General features: G+C 40.3%; 1 protein-coding gene across 19 annotated transcripts in view; it reads left to right on the forward strand.

Annotated features, from left to right (window-relative positions):
* Positions 1-20170, forward strand: part of atp2b2 (ATPase plasma membrane Ca2+ transporting 2) — a 161070-nt gene that overhangs the window by 29746 nt on the left and 111154 nt on the right. For all 19 annotated transcript variants that reach the window (XM_064304125.1, XM_064304126.1, XM_064304123.1 and 16 more), the window contains one exon: positions 10700-10752. The gene's annotated coding sequence lies outside the window, so the exon portion shown is untranslated. The remainder of the gene's footprint in view (positions 1-10699; positions 10753-20170) is intronic.

Below are 20170 nucleotides of genomic sequence, written 5' to 3' on the forward strand. Positions count from 1 at the left end.
GGTCTTACTGGAAGGAAAATGGTTTCAGTTACTGTATTTGTTTTTCAGTTTACATTTACGGTGACAGATTGCCCAAAGCAGTGTTAGAGGCGTGCGTATTCACGGTCAGTTTTCACTGTCAGATGTTAAAGTGTAAAATGTTATTTTTAAGGTGTGTGAACCACTACAGTTGTATTGTTCATGGAATTAAAATGGCTTCTGAATAGCTCCGTAAAATTTGGGATCTTCTTTTGATTATCAACTTTAAATAGAAAGTATTTATTTCGTATGTTGGTTCTCTCCTTAAGAATCATTTTAGGGCTGCACAATAATAGCGAAGTTGTATTGATAAGGTGAGAATATGACTGATGTGTCAGGCTGATATAATGAAGTGCCACACACAGAAAGCCGATATATTTGATGTTCCCTCGATGCTGCAAATTAAGTTGAAATCTCATTCTCAAAGGTAGTCTAATCATTGTCATCTAGATGTATTTAATTTATCAATTGTTATTAATTTATAATTTTTGCTAGCCAAATAAGAAATACAATACAGAGTCTCAGTAGCTCTGCAGACTCTGTGTGCTCTCTTAGAATAAATAGCTTAAATATTTTGTTATACAAATAAAATTTGTTACATTTGTTTTGACGGCAACTTGGTTGCAGTTTATATTGGTTGCAGTCTTCATGCTATAATGTAAAACAGGGAGGTACTGGCATTGGCCAGTTTGGTCAGTTAAATATCCATTATTAAAATCAGCCCCAGAATTTCTTTTAAACCGTCTTAAATACTGTGATTGCGGCTTCAGAAATATTGCAGAACAATAGATTTGTAACACAGTTACACAGTATTCTCAAATTCATAAGACACCTCCTTTCACATAAATAATTAGCGGAGTTGCATCCTAGTGACAATAATATCTTCAAATGGGAGTAATGCACAGTGTTGTCATTTGGTGATTTCTGCTTATTGAATCCCATGCAGATATTAATTGAATTTAGGTCCTTTAATGAAAGCATTTCAAGAAAATCTATGCTTTCAATAAATGATTTTAATTGACTGAATGCTGAATGTAACCTAATGTAACCTAGCTGCTGTCCAGGTTTTTTTCATTTCTTCATTTATACAAATTGAATTTATGGTACAAATATAAGTAACAATAATACTTTTTGCATTATTATTAGTACTATTATTATTATTATTATTATTACTATTAATAATAATAATAATAATAATAATAATAAATTATTATTTATGTATTTATTTTATGATAAATATACTACAGTATAGTTAAAACTATAGTACATATACTATTTAAACTTTCTCCTGAAATTTCATGTGAATGGCAACATTTTTAAAGTTTCCCACGGCGAAGTAGACTTTGATGTTTGATGTGAAGTAAAGTGCTCTCTTACAATAACACAGCCTTCTAACCATCTTTGTCTCTTAGTTTAGACTCTTAGTGTCCAGATTGCGACTCATGTAATATGAACCATTATTAGACAATCTCTTAAAGCTTCAACAGTGTTGAAAAGAGGGAAAAAAAAGTTTTTATTTACTGTAAAAGGTGAGTTTATCCCATTGACTAACCCTGGAACTCACAAGTTGGGTGCTGTTTATAGAAGGGTTTGGGGGGAGGGTGTGGGTAGAGGGGGGATCTATTTAAAAGCAGCATTGCCTATGGGAGATGTCCAGCTCTGACAGAAAGGGCATGGGAAGCCCGCTTTTCCAGTCTTCCTCGTATGTCTTTTCTGCAAAGACATTAAACACTGGCAACCTGACTCTGTCTTCTAACGTCCTGGACACTGGCCCTGATACTGGAAATGTATGCCTGACCTCCACCTTTTCATTGTTTTAACAATATTTTTTGAGAGTTTGAGACAGAATTTCATCAGGGGAAATGAGCATTGCTTCCACTAAAAATGGCTCATATTCTCTTTGCATTAGTCCTTTCCTGTGTTTTAGGCACTTGTAACATTATGCTTTTCTTTGCTGCATGGATACATGTAAGAGGAGGAAAGATCCCAAAGAAAGACAAACCTGCTTTCCCTTGTGTCTATCTGCACCAGTCAATAGGATGGAATTAGGTCAAAATATGCTCTAAGGTCCCATTGCAGTTTATATTGCAGCGTAATGATTTTGGAGGCACAGATTATTTGGGATTTAGCAGATAACGTGAGCGGGGCAGAAACGCACACGCTCCCCTGGCTTCAGAGGAACGGAGCGGGGGTGTTGGGTGAGGAGGGGGGTGGGGGTGGACAGTGTGGGAGGAGCAGGCTCTCTGATCTGTCGGGCCGAGCTGGCTGCAGCTGTCGGGCTCTGACCTGGTGTGATCTCACGGCTCCGGGGCCTGCCTCAGATGTAGGCACGCCGCGCTGCGCCGGGCCGGTCGGCCCGTGAAGCCGCGGCCGGAGCCCCTAGCTGGGAGCCCCGCGAGGCCGGCTTTCTCATGACCAGCGCATTGTGCGCACGGAAATGCCAGATCTGGCTCTGCGGGCTATTTATAGCTCTGGGGCCTTCGGTGACCACAGGATGCTCATGTAAATGTGTGCCAGGCTTCCTTATGCACATTTAATGAGTAAGTACTGTACTCTTTTTTTTTTTTTTTAAAGGAAGAAAATGCGCTCTCCTACGAACATATATCAGAGGAGTAGCACGGTTGTTTAGTTTTTGCTTTTAGGTAAATGTTGTGCTGTTTTTTTTTGCCCGTGATCCTCTTGTGCTCTCTAAGCAGTGTGTACATTTGGTTTGCCTCTGTAGTATTTGATTGGTTTTGATTTGGTTTCTCACCCACACGGTCTGCACAGATAAGCCTTTGACAGATGCAGTTGGCTCCGAGGCCCTGTGTTGAAAAAACAGCCTTACATTTCAAAAGCTGACTTGTTTCCAAGGGCTACAACTTGAACTTGTTTTAAACTGGAATGCGGTCGAAACACATTCTAGAGTGGATAGGATAGGCTCCCTGCCAGTTTTTCTGTCAACACATTGTACAAACATACAAGAAGTCCCTCAGTTCTGACAGCCGCATAGTGTAAATACAGCAGTGTTTTTCTGTCACTCAAATTGTATATCAGTAACACAATGGAGCAGAACAATTCCACCAGTCCCCCTTTCTCTTATGTAAACATTCTTTTGAAAGTCAAATATGTTTCTGCATGTTTTCCAAATCGGACTGAACTGCAGTAAACACAATTACTGCAGCTGCTCTGAGATTGATTAAGGGAGTGCCAAAATATTGTCAGGAGTCAGATAGCTGTGCCAAACTGTGAAAAATCTCCCCACTAAATAATTGTGAAAAATAACACGATTGTTTAGAGGTCGGAGGAGATTGATAGCCAACACCAGGGTTGTGAGATCTGTGCTGTTAATGAAATAATAAAATATGTAAGGATATACCATGATTTTTCCTGGCTGGCAGGTTAATCCCAAGGATAAATTCTTTCAGTGCTAGAGATCTGTCTGGGCAATCTCTCTGGAACTTACCTCTTCAAGACACTAGGAAGAAGGAACTTGCTGGACACTTTCACACCAGTGGAACATCTTTGCTCTTCGGCAATACCAAATTAAGAGGGAAGTATTTTGTTTTTTCAAGTGAAAGTACATGGAAACTTTGAAAGTGAACACTTCATCTCTTAAAATGGAAAGTAAATGTACATGTAATGGCTAAGTGATTGTGGGAACATCTGCAGTAACAATATTCATGCCAAGAACAGAGAGTGGAAGGGACTGGAAACACACTTGGGAAAGGATGACTCAGGAGGCCTAAAATAAAGCTAAAAGGAAAAGAGAGAAAAAAGACTGGGGGGCTGATTTCTCCCTGAAGATTGGGGTATATTTATATAAAATAATGACAATTCCATTGGAAAAACAGGTGTGCTTGCAAAGTTAGTCATACACCGAGTGTCAGCACATTTAAAATGTAGTCTATACAGTAAATACTGTATCGAAAAAAAGGTTTTTTTGAATATTACTGTCTGACAAGTATGAAGTTGGGTAAGCAATGCAAATTATCATATGAGGTTAGGTAACAGGATAATCTTAGTTATTTAAAATGGAATCTCTTCTGTGGGTTTTATAGTACATGGGTGGCTGACCTTTACAGAAATGTAATGGGTAGTGAAGTAAAATGTATTAACATGTACACAGGATATAAACTAATTATTTTTAAAATACCCTGCTCTGAAATACATTTATCATTATGCCTTTGAAAGTTGATGTATTTAGAGTATATTGTAGTATTACATTTCTGTAATTGGAGGGTGGTTTTCTGCTACCAGACGTAATGGGTACGCTTAAGGTCTCTCCTGCACCCTTCTTGTTTCAGAGAGGTGTTGAGAAATAATTCAAAAGGATGGTTGCATAACAAAGATGGTTACATTAATTGGGACACGGTGTTCAGCATCTATTTCGGTTGAATAGTGTGTGATAGCCCACAATCTGAATTACGTAGCCGTGTGCTATTACTGCTTGATATACCATGATTACTTTACTGTATCATTAGCATATAAGTCATTACAGTGAATATGGATACAGTACAAGCTGTTCCTGCACAACCCACACAAGATATAAGAGGCATGGCTTTAGGCTAATACCTGGAAAATGATTTCATGTCCAGTAAATGTATGTATTGTATGCAGTAAACATAAACAATTTCATTTCCCTCATTTTGTTATCCAAGCCTTAAATGACAGCATGTATTCATATCATTATCAGAGGTGACCTAATAATCCAAATGACAGGCATAACCATGTTCTTGTTTGTGTATGACAGAGTTGAGTGATGAATTCTGAAAATTAGACTTTCTTAAATGGCTAAAGAAAAAGACTGAAGAAACGTTCCTGCTGTCAGAAATCTTTCTCTGGTTCTGGGGGTGACCTATTTTTCTCTGTCCTGAATTATGCCTTCTTTGTGTTCAGTGATGAAAAAAATATGCTCACCTCCAGCGATGTCGTGCTTGGCCCTCTGCAGACTGATCTTTGGTACAACAGGGATAAATACTATCAGTGCTCAGGGTTCAGGAGTTGCAGACAAATCTGTCTTTCTCTTTCTCTCTCCCCATCTCTCTCCCTTTCTGTCTCATATGTAAGAATGTGTATTTAACTTTATTGTGTAGATGATAGTTTATTGTGCTAACTTTGCCTATAATGCATTCTGAAATGATTATCATTGCTTCAAAAGTAGTTCCAAAGTTTACAGTCTTAAAGAGCCCTCTGCCCGTTATATAGCTTAGCCAGAACGACACATTGTATCACCGCACAGTGCATCTGCCTTTGATTCTATGGTCCCTCGGTTTTTTCCTGTCTCCCGTAATGCATTGTTACTATGGTGAAAGCACTGAGTGATGTGTCAAGGCTCATCTGCACTGTAGGTGTAATAGGCATGGCACATAAATGGCACACAGAAGCAGTGGTGTTTACACCAGTTCCATTCACTTGCACTCTTTCTCCAGCCTGTTTATCAACAGACTACATTTGTTACGCTGCTGTATCTTGCTTCACTCATGAGTAAGGCATAATTTGGGTTTGTGTATTCCGAAATAAGTAATTTAATTGTCAACATTGCATATTTAGATTTTATTTATGTATTTTTTTAATCAAAAAAATTGTTACAAAGTGCAAGATTACCATTAAAAATGATTGATCAGTTTTGTGGATGTTCCAGCTCTTTCTCCCTCCGTTTCCCTCACGTTTAATTCTCCAGATAATGTCAGTTGGGATATTTTCAGACCCCCTCTCTGTGTCAGCTTTGAGAATTATTGTCCCCTTCCACAATGTCCTCATCCTGAACTTATTATAATTTAGAAAAATATTGTTGCATTTTCATATTCTATGAAACATTACCATAAAATTGTCTTTCATTCATAAAGAATACATCCAAGTGACAGAAAGTCAGATTAAATGTGTGATTTGTGGTTCAGGAACTACTAACACAGCTGCACTAGTGCTTGTGGTAGCTCCTGAACCTGAAATTGCTTTCAACAAGTATAAAAAATTCCCTTTTGTCTCTCGCAGTCGGGGTTATCTTTATTCATATGAAATGATCTAAATGATCAGACAGAGTCTGATTTCTCAACGCCAGTTTCATCATCATCATAAAGATAAATGTTTTATCTTGAAGGGATCGCCAAAGTAGCATCCCCAGCTTTGAGCACCAAGTGCAATAATGGTTATTGGGAAATTCCATTCACAAAATCCTTTTCATCAGCAGTCAGAATCTGCTGTTTTAATGCTTAGCACATTAAGAGTGAGTACATCTGAGAAATCAAACTGGCTGGGAACAACAGTTTTGATTTAAGTACCTATATTTTCAGCTCAGAAACAGTGGTGCCTCTTCTCCTTTAGCTCTTAGGCTCCTTCATTTGATTGGCATTTCTGTTGTGTATTTTCAAAATAACACCACTACCTGCACAAAATCTGCCTTTTTCCCCAAGGATTTGACTTGATATATTTTCAGGGCAATTTATAAATTAAAATGTTTGCTCTTAAATCTTTTAGCTGCTTATTAAAGTAGTATCTGCTGGCCTCCACTGGCACAGAAAGGATTAAGAAACACACCTGCGGTGATATAAAAATGCAACTGATATCCAATCATGTATTCTAGAGCAAATGCGTAAACACTTCTTTGCGTAACGAAGCAAACCGATAATATAGAACAGACTCATACTGCAAAGATGTGCTGCATCAGATCTGTGTGCACTTCACACCCAGTTCAAGCCACTTTTGTTTCTGGTTTAGACAAACATATCCACAGCCATTTCTTTAGTACACTTTGCTGATGGGTACGGTACGCTATGGGGGCGCGGTACGCTATGTGTGCGGTGTGGTTGAGCCTTCAGAATGGGTCTGAAGCAGAGTGGCTCTGGAGGAGAGATGAGCATCCAGTGAGTCAGCCCCATACCAGCAGAGTACTGACAGGACAACAGCAACTGTTCCAGCCGGGTCACTCTCAAAATCAGCCACTCATTTTTCATCAGCAGAAAGCAGAGGCTCTAAAACTAGCACTGATAGAGTATTGTGCCTGGTGGAGGACACAGACCTGGAGAGGACGTGTACTCTAAAGCTTCTTTCTACATGCTTGTTGATGATCTTTGGCTGTACTTTTTAAAAAAAATGCAGGTTTGGGTATAGATTTTTTCAACTTCACACTGGTTTCTTTTTAGAGAACAGCCATGGTCCTCCCTTCAGTCCTGCCCCCATCGCCACCCTGCCTGCCTGTAGTGGAGGGTCGTGTTTGCTGAGTTTCTTTCACTGTTTTTTTTGTTTTTGTTTTTTTGAGAGTCAGGTTATTTGAGGTGGGTAAGGCCATGTAGGTGAAACCCCCTGGGAAATCTGTCACTGCGAGATGATCAAACTAACATATTAGGTCACACAGGGGCCGATCAATATTTCCTCTGCAATGACTGGAGTCCCAGTAGTGCTGTTAGGTAATACTGTTACGACATGGCCATACGTTCTGCACATCCCTCACTGGCTGGCACCCTGTGGCTAACCATCCCTTATAAGAATAATAATAAAATATATAATCAACATATGACCCACCCTTAATGAAATATACTGCAATATATTGGAAATATTTGAGATTAAAAAAAAAAAAATGTAAGCGAATTCACGTATTACGCACACTTGTGTATTTTGGAAATTAGGAAGCAGTGTAAACAATAAAAATTATTAGATATGTTCAGATAAAGGAGCTTTAGGGAATATATCCACACAAGTACCATAATGCTGACTTTGGCCCGCTGGGCACCTATATTTCTGTTCCTGATACAGTATTTAAACACAGTTATGTATCTACTTGACAGTTTGGTGAATGGGACAGGTTCTTTTTTGAGGACCAGGCTGTTTGGCCTTCCCTGCATGGGGCACATATTATAGGGAGCCCCCACTGGGGAAAAAAAAAAAAACATGAACTACAAATGCAGATAATGGTAAATTTGGAATATCTCCCATTTGGTACATGGTCATTTATCTGCTAATTTATTTGCTCTAAAAAAATGTATTGGTTTTCAAATCGATATGGTTTTAAAGTGACTGTTAAAACCATATCATACTTAATCAGAGTTTTTTCCCCTGAGGAGCTTTAAGATGGATGAATATGAAGAACATACAGTAAGGCAATAAAAATGACAAAAAGCAACACCATTGCTGCCAACAAAGCCAGGAAGGAGCACTGGTATGAAATTGCTAATCATGTAAATTTGTTAGTTAATACCTTATTTACCACTAATGAATAAATTTACACTCTCAGTAATTGTCATACAGTTTATTTTTAATGTGACCACTGCACAAATGAGAGCTCCTAAATTTTGAATTTGATACAGCATATTTAATGTCTTGCCTGTAGCAGAATACTTCAAAGAATACTTCATTCTGTTTGCCTGCCCTAGACCAGGTTAGCTGTGCCCGCATACGTTGCAATTGCGATGTTGTCATTTGGAAAACTCAGGGTTAAAGCTTATATTAACTTGCTAACTCCATAATCTCGCTTTATACTCGCCCCTGCCCCAGACCATGTTGGCTGTGCAGTATAAGTTACCATGGCGATATACCCTAATTAAAAGTGAACCCAGGGTTAAACCTTAAGTTGGCGTGCTGACCACATAATTTCACTTAGTAGTATACCCCCATGCTCTTGGCTGCTTTGTATTATAAATGAACTCAGTGGTACAGCATAATGACTGGGGCTATGCAACCAGACTCCCTTGTATTTATGGGCAGCCCTGCATCAGGCCATTTCGGTGAGGGGGGAAAGAGGTGTAGTTTCCAGAAATACGGTAGGATTTTCTCCTTCTGCACTCTAATGAAGCAGGCATACTCTACAAGTTATGTGTATAATGCCAAAGAATTCGTTTAACAGCCACCCACATTGCATCACAGTTCACAATTAAGTTTAGCTTTGTGTAATGGCGCGACTATAAGTCGCATAATGCGTAGCAACGCGCACAGAGTTGAAAATAATGGAAAATCAGATAGTGGTTTCTTACATTCTGAGCAATGGAAAATACAGGCCAGTGGAAAGAGGCCTTCTAGCCCTGGGAATAAATAACTTGATAATGCTAATGGTGGACTCAAAGAACAGCTTAGGAACCCATTAAAGTGCCTTGTGAGATATTATCTATGAAACCATGCAGACAGAACGGGGGACATAGAGGAGACCTGCACACAACCTTCCAAAAGAGGGCTGCCTCCTAAAAATAGAAGCAAGCAACCCACTCTTTGGGGTTACTCAATTCAATTAGAGTGCATAATTAATTGGCTGTTTATAATAATTACATAAGCAGGAAAGAGGCGCCCTAGGGAGCTGGTTCAATACGTCCTGAAAAATTGCTTTATGTGCCTCTGGGAATTGGTCTGATGCACATTAGCATTCCATTTGACATCCTGGGTTCTTGTGATTTGGTCTGGTTGCAGAGCAATGTTCAAAAAGTTAATGAAGGTTTTTTTATGCATACAGGGGCCTGTATCACAAAACTGGCTAAGAAGGGTAGCCAGCTAACGTTGGGCTTAATTCTGACTTTATGGTATCAAAAGTTGCTCTCTTTGGATTGGGCTAAATCATGGTGCTTTATGCTATGGTGCTGACCTGCTCCAAAGCAGTTTTTGTACAAGCTAAGTGTTCAACCCATATAAACGCATCGCTCCCTGACCAATCAGCTCACTAAAAAAATAGGATGTGCTTTCGCGAAGGATCTCGTTTATGGAAGCATCATCCAGTCTTAATTTGCAGGTTAAAATGCAGATCAGCAAATGCATTTCGTTTTCATTCGATGTGCGGAAAAATTATGACATAATCGTCATGATGAAAGCGCAGTTTGCATTTTCATTTTCAACTTAACGTACACATTTTATTTGACAATTAGAAAATTTAAATGCAAATCCTATTTGACGTTTCACTTTCCATGCATAACATGACACAACCCTGTCATAATTAAAATGCAAATTGAACCATCAAGCCTGTTCGTTTGAAATAACATTTTCTTATTGTAACTGCATGATTGATGATAAAAAGAAAATAATTCAGTTGGTCGTCTTACTTTGCATGTTTGAAGACCAACCAACTTCTCACGGTACAAGGCTGACATAAATGGCCATGCAGTGTAGTTTTCCCATTTCCAATTGTGCAATGAAAAGGAAAATGCCATTTTAATTTGAAATATGACCATATTATATTTCCATACCTGTTGAAGTTGGTGCATAGATTATAAAACAGGCTTCATGTGAATCGAGCATAGGATGTAGGATGAGTTTGGAAGGTTTATGAGTAATTCAGTTGTTTTGTATTGCCTTTAGTCAGGTTTTCTAATGGGAAAACCTCACTCAAAAACGCAAAAACATGTAGGCTAAAAGGTCTGACAAATCTGTAATTCCCAATTCTTAATCCCTCAACACGTGTTATTCACGAACCTTCCAAAAAAATACCACTTACATATCGGAGTACGTAATGGCTCTTGCTCTTTCCATGGTTCTGTATGATTGGCTTGTTGTCTTGAGTGGGAAATCCTGGGTTGACTGAGGTTTGTTGACAGAGGTTTGTCATATATTAGTTAATAATAATAATAATAATAATAATAATAATAATAATAATAATAATACTAACAATAACAATTACCAGAAGAATAATAAAAATGGTTATTATTATTATTATTATTATTATTATTATTAGTAGTAGTAGTATTTGTAGTTGTAAAAACTCAAGATTTCTTGGTCTTTCCTCTCACAGGGCCTAAGATGAGTTAAAGCAGTCAGTCACTAAACTGGGCACACCACAGACAGGTAAGCTCTCTTTTATTTGTCTCCTTATGTAACCAAAATGGCAATCAATTTAAAACCACCTTTAAGGGGACAGGCCTTGTTTTCTGGGAGCTGGATTGCGAGGTGCATTGCCTCTGGAAATGTGCCCGGTATTGTTTTATGGCTTGTTTGTTCAGTTCTGCTGGTGTTAGTGCTGTTGCTTACCAGTGCTGCAGTCCATGCTGTTTTCTGCTGAGCTGCAGAATACACAGACAGTAGATTATTTACTGGGAGTATATCCGTTTTATTATTTAAAATCCTAGACTGCATTAATAGTTGTCTTCTACAAGCATGAATTTGTAACGTTCACACATAAAAAAGCCACAGAAGTCTTTTTTTTTTGCGTTAAAAAAGATCCACATTGACCTTTAAAAGCTTGTAAGCATTTAATTCATAATTCATACGTACAGTACTGCAGCCATGCGTATGAAATTCCCAACGGGGAATGCTCAACCTGAAACACGTCACACAATAGTGTCTCTACTTGCCTGGAACAACAGGTCATGGTGGAGTCTTCCTTATGCTGGACTTCCGGGTGGGAAAAACATGGAATCCAATTAAGGGACGGCCCTCTTGCCCACACTTTGCTATTAGGCCTTAACTTTGGGTACCAAACCTTTGTGAAGGTCATCGTACTGTGGCATGCTGAAGTCGCTGTGCATTGTGTTCAGAAGCATCATCGTGGATCTTAACATAAATATCATCAGTACCAGAAGGGTTGAGTGAAATCACCCGTTAATGGCGGTTTACATTTCTTCATTGCCAATAGCTGATATTAAATCTCCCTGAATTCCACTTGTCAGACTCATAAATATGGCTTGATGAGCCTGGCCAGAATGTCACTTCGATGTGAAATATGGCTGCACAAATTCTGGCCATGTGCTTTTCCAATAAACCAATGGACAATTAAAACTTTACTTGAACTATATTGCATTAATAACAAAAGCTTGATGTGATACCTGTCATAGCCAATCATGACAGAATATTACAGCTTGCAAGGGTGTCATCACACAGTGTCATGATGGATGCAGTGATCATTTCATGATCAAATGATTTTGAATCTTCTTAATAAAATTTGCTGTATATTTTGTGGGAGTATTATGACATTTGTAGTGCACTATGTGAAATATGCTGTGGCTGGTTATGGCAGGTATTCTGTTATGCTTATGGCAGCATTATGTAGGTGTTATGTAGGCTTTTTTTTGGCCTAGTTAAAGGAAAGTGTTAATGCCATATGAACGACCGACCTGTAATAAATCATTGGCTAAAACTTGGTCGAACCAATCAGATAGTTGTGCACCCCGCACACAAATTTTCTTTTCCAGATGTTCTAGAGAAGGAATGTCAGGGGTTGAGACTAAATCAAATAAACGCCACAATGACAGTTTTGGGGATATAAACAAATTGTTCAGTTGTATGTGCATGAAATCTGAAGCACAGTCATATAAAATCCATCATTTCTGAGTATGGTCACTTTCACGAATGTTTAGTAAATCTAGACTCTTCAGTCTTGTGTCTTTTTTAAAAGTCCCTGAAACTAGCCAGGATATCATGTAAGAACCGAAGAACAGTAAGTACTGTAACAGCCAGCTGAATGTGCTACTTGATGAAACAAAGCACTGCAACGTCATCCATAGTCTAATAAAAATATACCTTATTGATCGGTGTACAGATTGAAACGTGATCTTGACAAACAAACATAAGTTGCATTCCTCAGACAATGGTCTCTCCACGGTGTGGCATATATATATATATATGTATATATAAACCACTCTAGCTATCCAATTTGCCGCTCTCTCGTTGCACCAGCAGTACTCTGAACTGACAGGTGTGCCAATGCTTTGACCGCAGGGCCACCATGGTGCTGATGATTCCATATTTTACAGGATGGTTGGCGACCCTAAATGAAGCTGTAGGGTACCGTAACTAGACTGGCTAACGTTACTCTCTACGGTCATTCATGGACAACAAGCCGATTATGCTTGAGTTTGCTGTGACTGGACCCATCCCTTAGCACTGCCGCAAGTATGATGGGCTATTGTAACAGCTGGCTTGCTAGCAGTTTACAGCAAAACGGATCATTGTCCACGTTTGTTTTGTCTAGTCAGACCGTTGATGCGGATTAATTTACAACTGTGATTAAGCTTTTAACTGCATTACTTCATAGCTGGGCGTTTATTGAAAAAGGATGTACCCCACTCGGCCAATCAGAATTAAGCATTCAGCCAAGCTGTATGTGTGTATATATTTACTTACATACTTTACACTGTGTATTGAGCAGCAGAAATAACATCCCCATTGTTTTCTATGGGCTATGGTTAATTAGAAGATAGATCATATTCATGCTGGATGGTCTGTGGCCCTTGTAAACCCACAACTTGCTGGCACAACGGCTAAGGGTTCACGGAGTTATGTGAATACAGTTTCACAGACATGCATCTTAGTTCTAAATTGGATGTTCTTCAATACATTTAGCTTTTAATACACCATTCAATATGTCTCTCGCAAAAATGGTGCTCAAGGCGCAGGACCCTATAGAATCAACGTTTGAGTGTGTGTGTATGTGCATGCTTGCATGTCAGCACATGTGGGGGCATCTGTGTTTATGCAAGGGACGCGTGTGAGAGCCAGTTCATGTGCGTGTGTTTGCGCAGACGTGGATGTCAGTATATGCACACGTGAACATTGTTTCCTAAACAGCTTGATTAGGTGCTTGCTGCAGATGTGACAAGATTATAAGCTCTGCCTCCATTTTGAGTGTTGACTGTGACACTCAGTGAAATGCCCTAGCAACGGGAAATTCCTCAGTGTTTTAGTTAAGAGATTGAGGTTTCACAAATCTTTCATAATGGGTGGAGCAACAATGGGCTGTCAATCATGACATTGCACTGTCATGCAGTGCTCCCAGCTGCAGTTATGTCATTTAAAATCAGAGTGACTGATTAGCATACGGCAGGTCTGCCTATTTTTGTAAAGCCTCACGTTTCCATCACTAATTTAGACTCTTCCCTTATCTGTACAAAGTCATATGGCAGCATCACAAAGAGCTCCAGATAACCAGTCTGTACTGTGGATGACCACCAGTCAATAACATCAATGTTACCATTCAAGCTGGGATAGTAGCCAAACCCTAATTTAATCAGAATAAAGATCTTTGAAAAGCAACGTGACGGCGATCCGCTACAGCTTTCTAAGTGAACCATTTTATTTGTAATTAACATTGAAAAGACACATGGGATTTTGTCAGTGCTGCATATGCAGTACAGAAAAACATAACGTCAGGAGCATGAACATCTAGAAATCTCGCCATGCGGAAATGGGGAAAGACTTTGACGCCTCTTCTGGTTCTGGCTAACATCTTGATATTTGAGGCTTTGGCAGTGACAGTGTGCACCCCTGGCTACTGACAGAATAATATCTCAAATTGAAACATTTTTTTTAATGTGACCTTTACATGGATTATATAATCTTGGGATGTTCAGGTTTCCTTAGTTTCCTTGCACTTTGGCCAGAGTCATCTCCTACTTTGAGTGGTTGCAAATATCATTCTTGACCTGAGGAATGGATTGGACCTGCAGAATATCACACAGGCAAGACATGAAATAGGCCTGCTTAATGTGTGTCATTTTAAAAGCTGTTTTATATTCATAGGTTAAATATAGCCCATGCACTACACTTTCCTATTGTTTATTCAAGTATGGAAAATGTTGAGCCTGCGTTACATTGGTCGTGAGAAGCTCAGCACGCTATGGGGCATTCTGTACTCTTCAATATTTCATCTTTTGGGCCTCAAGCATATAAGCAGCTGATTGGAGGCTCAAACAACACAAGCTGACTAGGACAGGACAGAAAATGTAGCCCTTTATCTTAAATTATTTGAAAAATGGTCAAACTTCAATTAGTGTGCTATGGGTTTTTCCGTACTGAAATGCAATAACAGAGAAAGATAACAGAGGTGTTTAATGTGTTCTTAATTAGACACGACTCTCAAAGTAATATGGCATTCCTGATAATCTGTGCCATGATTGGGAGCACAATGCATTATGCTTCTGTTTTTTTATATGAATAGCAATGCAGATGTACAGTAATTAATGTAGATAAAATCCTTACATATGTCATTCTTGATGGTTTGAGAACTCACTGCAGAGGTCTCACTTCATCAAGGACACTAGCTTTCAACATGCCTCTCAGTACAAAATGAATTTCAATCAGTGGCTGTGTGATAATGAGAATCCCAGTGCATGGCCTACATTAATGTTTTCATTTTGACACACAAGGAAAAAAAAGCATACCATAATGTGCTGTATGTGTATGAGCTCCATTATTCATGATGGGAACAGTAATCTTGTTGACATATTCTGAAGTACCAATGTCCTCTTTAATGAAGGGAATGAAAAAGAAACAGACAAAAACCAATTCCTTTTGAAATGGGCCGCATTAAGTCTTTCCATGTTTTAGAATTTTGCATTCTTTTCAAACCTGAGTGACTCAGTCATGCAATAGGAAACCTGTTCACCATCATATCTGACAAAGAGCGTGGTACCATTATGCTCATGTTAAGAAGCATTGAAGAAATCCAGCCATATCACAGTTTCACTGGTATAGACAACAAATGCAATTAATAGAACAATATTCTATTATTCCAGGACATCCCCTAAAATAGATTTTTTGCAATGTCAGTAGATGCAAGTTCATGTTCTAAATTATGAGCTTCAGTGCTCTGTGGTATTATTTTCATGACTTAACTGATCAAGATGTTGATATACAGGAATTCATATCCGCTAAGTTATACTATAATTATCCGGCAAACGTGACAATGGCAGTCGTATGCCGTAGCCCTTCAGAATGAGCTTATAATGTTAGAGATTATTGTGATGATAACTGAGTCAAAGCAGCAGTAACACAGTTCGGAGTTCTTCGTGACGCATCGCATTATCAGCTTCCCATCTGTCTGCGCCTGCTTGCAGTTAAAACTGAGCACTGCAGCACTGAACTGGCAGCAGGAAAAATGAGATTAATACCACCGCATGCATAATTCACTGCTCACATCTCTCCCCTTCCTTCTCTCTCCGCCCATCTCTCTCTCATTCCCTCTCTCGCTGTCCCCCTTCTCTCTCTCTCTCTGTCCTCCCTTCTCTCTCTCTCTATCTCTCTGTCCCCCTCTCTCTCTCTCACTGTCCCCCTTCTCTCTCTCTCTCTCTCATTCCCTCTCTCTCTGTCCCCCTTCTTTCCCTCTCTGTCCTCCCTTCTCTCTCTCTCTCTCTCTCTCTCTATCTCTCTGTCCCCCTCTCTCTCTCACTGTCCCCCTTCTCTCTCTCTCTCTCTCTCTCTCATTCCCTCTCTCTCTGTCCCCCTTCTTTCCCTCTCTCTGTCCTCCCTTCTCTCTCTCTCTATCCCTCTATCCCCCTCTCTCTCTCTCTCTCTCTCTATCCCTCTGTCCCCCTCTGTCTCTCTCTCTCTCTCTCTCTCTCTCCCAGTCCTTGGAATATAGAATACATGCATAAATGGGGGGGACCCTGCAGCCCCTCACTGAGCGTGCTCAGAAGAGAGTGCCCTTGGACTGACCGTGAGTGGCTGTGTGTCTGTGCTGTGGGGGCCCGAGCAGGCAGAGTGTGACAGTGCCAGGGTCGGGCCCGATTGCGCAGCACAGCTACGGCAGCCGGCCCTGGTTAGCATGCGCCGCAGCGCCTCGTCAGCCGGCCTTTAATCACACGCTGCATTGTCATTTTAGCCACGCCCACGCCGCGCTCCCTCCCACACCAAACCGCCTGCCCTCGAATAGTGAGCCAGAACCAGGAACCAAAACAGCAATCCACTGTAGGAACAATGCGCACACACACACACGCACACGCACACACACGTATGCACGCAGACACACGCACATGCACACGCACACACACATGCACATGCACACACACATACGCACACACACACACACACATATGCACACACACATACACACACACACGCGCACACACACACACACACACACATGCGCACACTGTACCGTCAGCTGATTCTTGACACACCTGTGTGCATGATGGGAGCACCTGAGTGATGGCATAGAAACTTATTGACTTCTCCTTCATTATTATTCCTTTAGCCTTTTTCAGCTAGTCTACCCCCCTGATTCAGTACGGGAACTCCAGTGCTGGCACATGCATGCAGTGTATTGTCTAAATTAGCAGAGCCCGGATCAGTCAGACAAAATTGCCACCATCTTCAGCCAACTAATAAATCCCTGTGTTCAGTGGTGCCAGTGCTTGTGTTTTGACAATTCAATATTCAAAGTGGGGAAGAAATTTTGGAAGTCCAGCAGTCACGATTAAACATTAAACCCAACCCCAACCTCCCTGTGCTCTACATCGTTCATCTTGCTGAGATTACACACAGGAAGCTTTTAGCTAATATCAGCATTATAAAGCATCTGAAATGTAAGGTCATTTGCGTAATAAATACCTGAGGAACACAGACTCCATAGTTATTCATCAGGGCTCACTGGTGCATTGGGGAAAACTGAGATTTGTTCATCCCCAGTACCTTTCAATGCAGTTTGCTGGCCTTTAGAATGAGCACATGATGCTTGTGATTTACAGCGAGGCTGACTAATATAGACTGCAAATAAATAACTCCAAAGAACGTAATACATATATTTCTCAGGCCTTATTTAGTTTTTCACTGAGCAGAAAATTAAATTACTTGTTGAAGGGGTTGTAAACATGCTGAAAACATATTGAAAGGTTGAGAAAGTGTTTGTGTGTGTGTGTGTGTGTGTGTAGCTATTGCTGCCACTTTGGTTCTCATGGAGACATGATTGATTGGGATGAAAACGTGTTATATACAGCTATGGACAAGCCATTGGTCATAATTTGCAACACCTATGGACATAAATGGTAAATGGACTGCATTTATATAGCGCTTTTATCCAAAGCGCTTTACAATTGATGCCTCTCATTCACCCATTCACACACACACTCACACGCCATCGGTGAAAGGCTGCCATGCAAGGTACCAATCAGCTCATTAGGGGTTAGGTGGGAGCAATTAGGGGTTAGGTGTCTTTCTCAGGGACACTTCGACATAAATAAGTTTTCCAACTTTGGAAGTTTGCTTTAAAAATTGCACATTTTAAAAACTAAAATAAGCAAAATTGACAAATTCCAAATATCAGGACGCCCTTATTTTGTAATTTACACAATATTACAGTTTGTTTTACTTGCAAAATAAATTCAAGATATTTTCTAATTAAATATGAAGAATTGAACAGGTGTTCAATTTGGATGTGTATTGGTAAAACAATGCCAGGTATGAGCAGAGGTCAAAAAGTCCTGCCATGTGTTTCTTCCATCCATGAACTCAGCCAGCTGAGCTCACTAATTAGTTCTACCTCCTGGCTGAAGAATTGTGCTAATTAGCAAATCCAGGTGACTGGAACGAAGCTTTTACTTTCAGAACCCGGATTTTCCAACTCTGGTTATGGGTGCCACTTATGTCAGATTGATTCAGTCAGTCAGTCAGTTACTGCTATCTCAAGCTCACGTTCAGAAAGTACCCCAGCATTATCATACATCAGGAGTGCCTGGCTCTTTCACTATAAGCAGCCAAATTGGAAGTAAAGCATTGGAAGCAAAGCATGTGTACTTAGGCAATTGATGGCTAAAATTAGTGCATAAGAGCAAACCCCCCAACCCCCCTCCCCCCCTCACACACAAAAAAGAAAAAAAGGGACTGTGCACTCCTGCCTTGCATTGCATCCTCAGGCATGGCGTGCATTGTCAAGTGCACTTGAATAGAACTCTTCGGTCTGTGATGTAACAACACCACAGCTGTCCATTCATGTTACGCTTGGGACTGTTGAGGTTACGTAACTTGCTCCTGAATGCTACAGTAGGTAAACTAAACTGTGTACTTGTACAAACATCCTGACCACAATGTTTAATATGTACACAACTCTTATACAATATCTTCGTATTATGTGTGTGTGTGTGTGTGTGTGTGTGTGTGCGTGAGAGAGAGATACTTTGAAAGCAAAAAGTTTTTTTTAGTATTACAGAAAGTAAGGGATTTGAAATCCAGCTGCATTTGAGAAATATGCCAAAACGGATCCTTCTGTGCTTATTTGTGAAATGTATGTTTGTGAGAAAAAAATATCTCTGGCTTGTTTCCTGAGATGACAGGCAGGAGTGCAGAGGATTGTGTGATTCTCTGGGCCTTCTGCAGTGATGCAGCAACCCCCCTCCCCCCTCCTCCATGCTGCATCCAGCCTGACTCACACCTGCCCAAATTTCACTTGACATCTGTGGGATTAAATGTCTGCTAATTCTGCTAAAATAGACAGGAGTGAGAGCAAAGCTAATCTTTTTACCTGTGCCGGAAAGCCGCATCAGATTGCCTTTCATTTCTGTTAGGGAAGCCGCCGGTAGTCGAGGTACGTACTTGAGGTGATGAAAGTGGACCTACTGTGTGTCCTCACCTGAACACTGCTACAACACTGCAGCAATAAATACTGAGCTTTTGTACTATCCAGGAGTTAGGCAACAGTGCTACAGTCAATTGTACATCTATTTGAAGGTTAAGGACCAAAATTAGGAGTTCATTCTGCATTCATAGGCCCAGCTCCACACTGCCTTCCTTCACCTGAGTAAATGGTGAGCTAAAATGGCGTACTTACTCTAGTTACTCAGTATGGAGGATTGATTAATGCATATTCCTATTGTCTGATCTTTACCTCAGATTGGTTATTATTTATCTATTTATATTTTGCTCACTAGGATTTAAACCCATGACCATGTGGTTACACATGTAGGTTCTTACATTAAGCTCTCTGGTGACTATTATCCAGCTATGACAGAACTACGGCAGCAAATCTGGAAAATCTGAGCACAATGTCATTTATTTAGCACTGAAATCCAAAGGACAAGTGAAGGACGAGTTGGTATTTAGTAGGATGTGCAGCAAGTGTGCTGTATGAGATATCGAGAATAATTATGATCATCAGCACTCTCACCCCGCCCCCAATTCTTGAGAGATTCTAGCAGCTCTCAAAATCCATCGCCAGCCTCCTCCCCCCCTCTTCGAGTTAATGCTGCAGTAAGTATGTCACACGCAGTGGTACGGAGAGGTACCGATGAATTGTCCCTCTGTGTTATTTCTGAGGGCCCCCCTGGTTTCACCGCTGACACAAAGCGACTACATGTGAGGAAAATAATGACATGAAGATTTTCTGTCAAGCAAAGGTCAGTGGGTGAGGAATCAGGGATGGCGTGATGGGCTTCTCTTCTTCTCCTCCGCTGAGCTGTCAGCTCTTTGAAACTGACCCAGCGTTCCGCCACAAGCGCCGCTTCAGACGCAGGGCTGGTTTGTTGCATAGCAACAAGAACTTTTGAGCGCAGGGAGCCTG

Source organism: Anguilla rostrata, chromosome 13, assembly GCF_018555375.3.
Source record: "Anguilla rostrata isolate EN2019 chromosome 13, ASM1855537v3, whole genome shotgun sequence".
Lineage (NCBI taxonomy): Eukaryota > Metazoa > Chordata > Actinopteri > Anguilliformes > Anguillidae > Anguilla > Anguilla rostrata.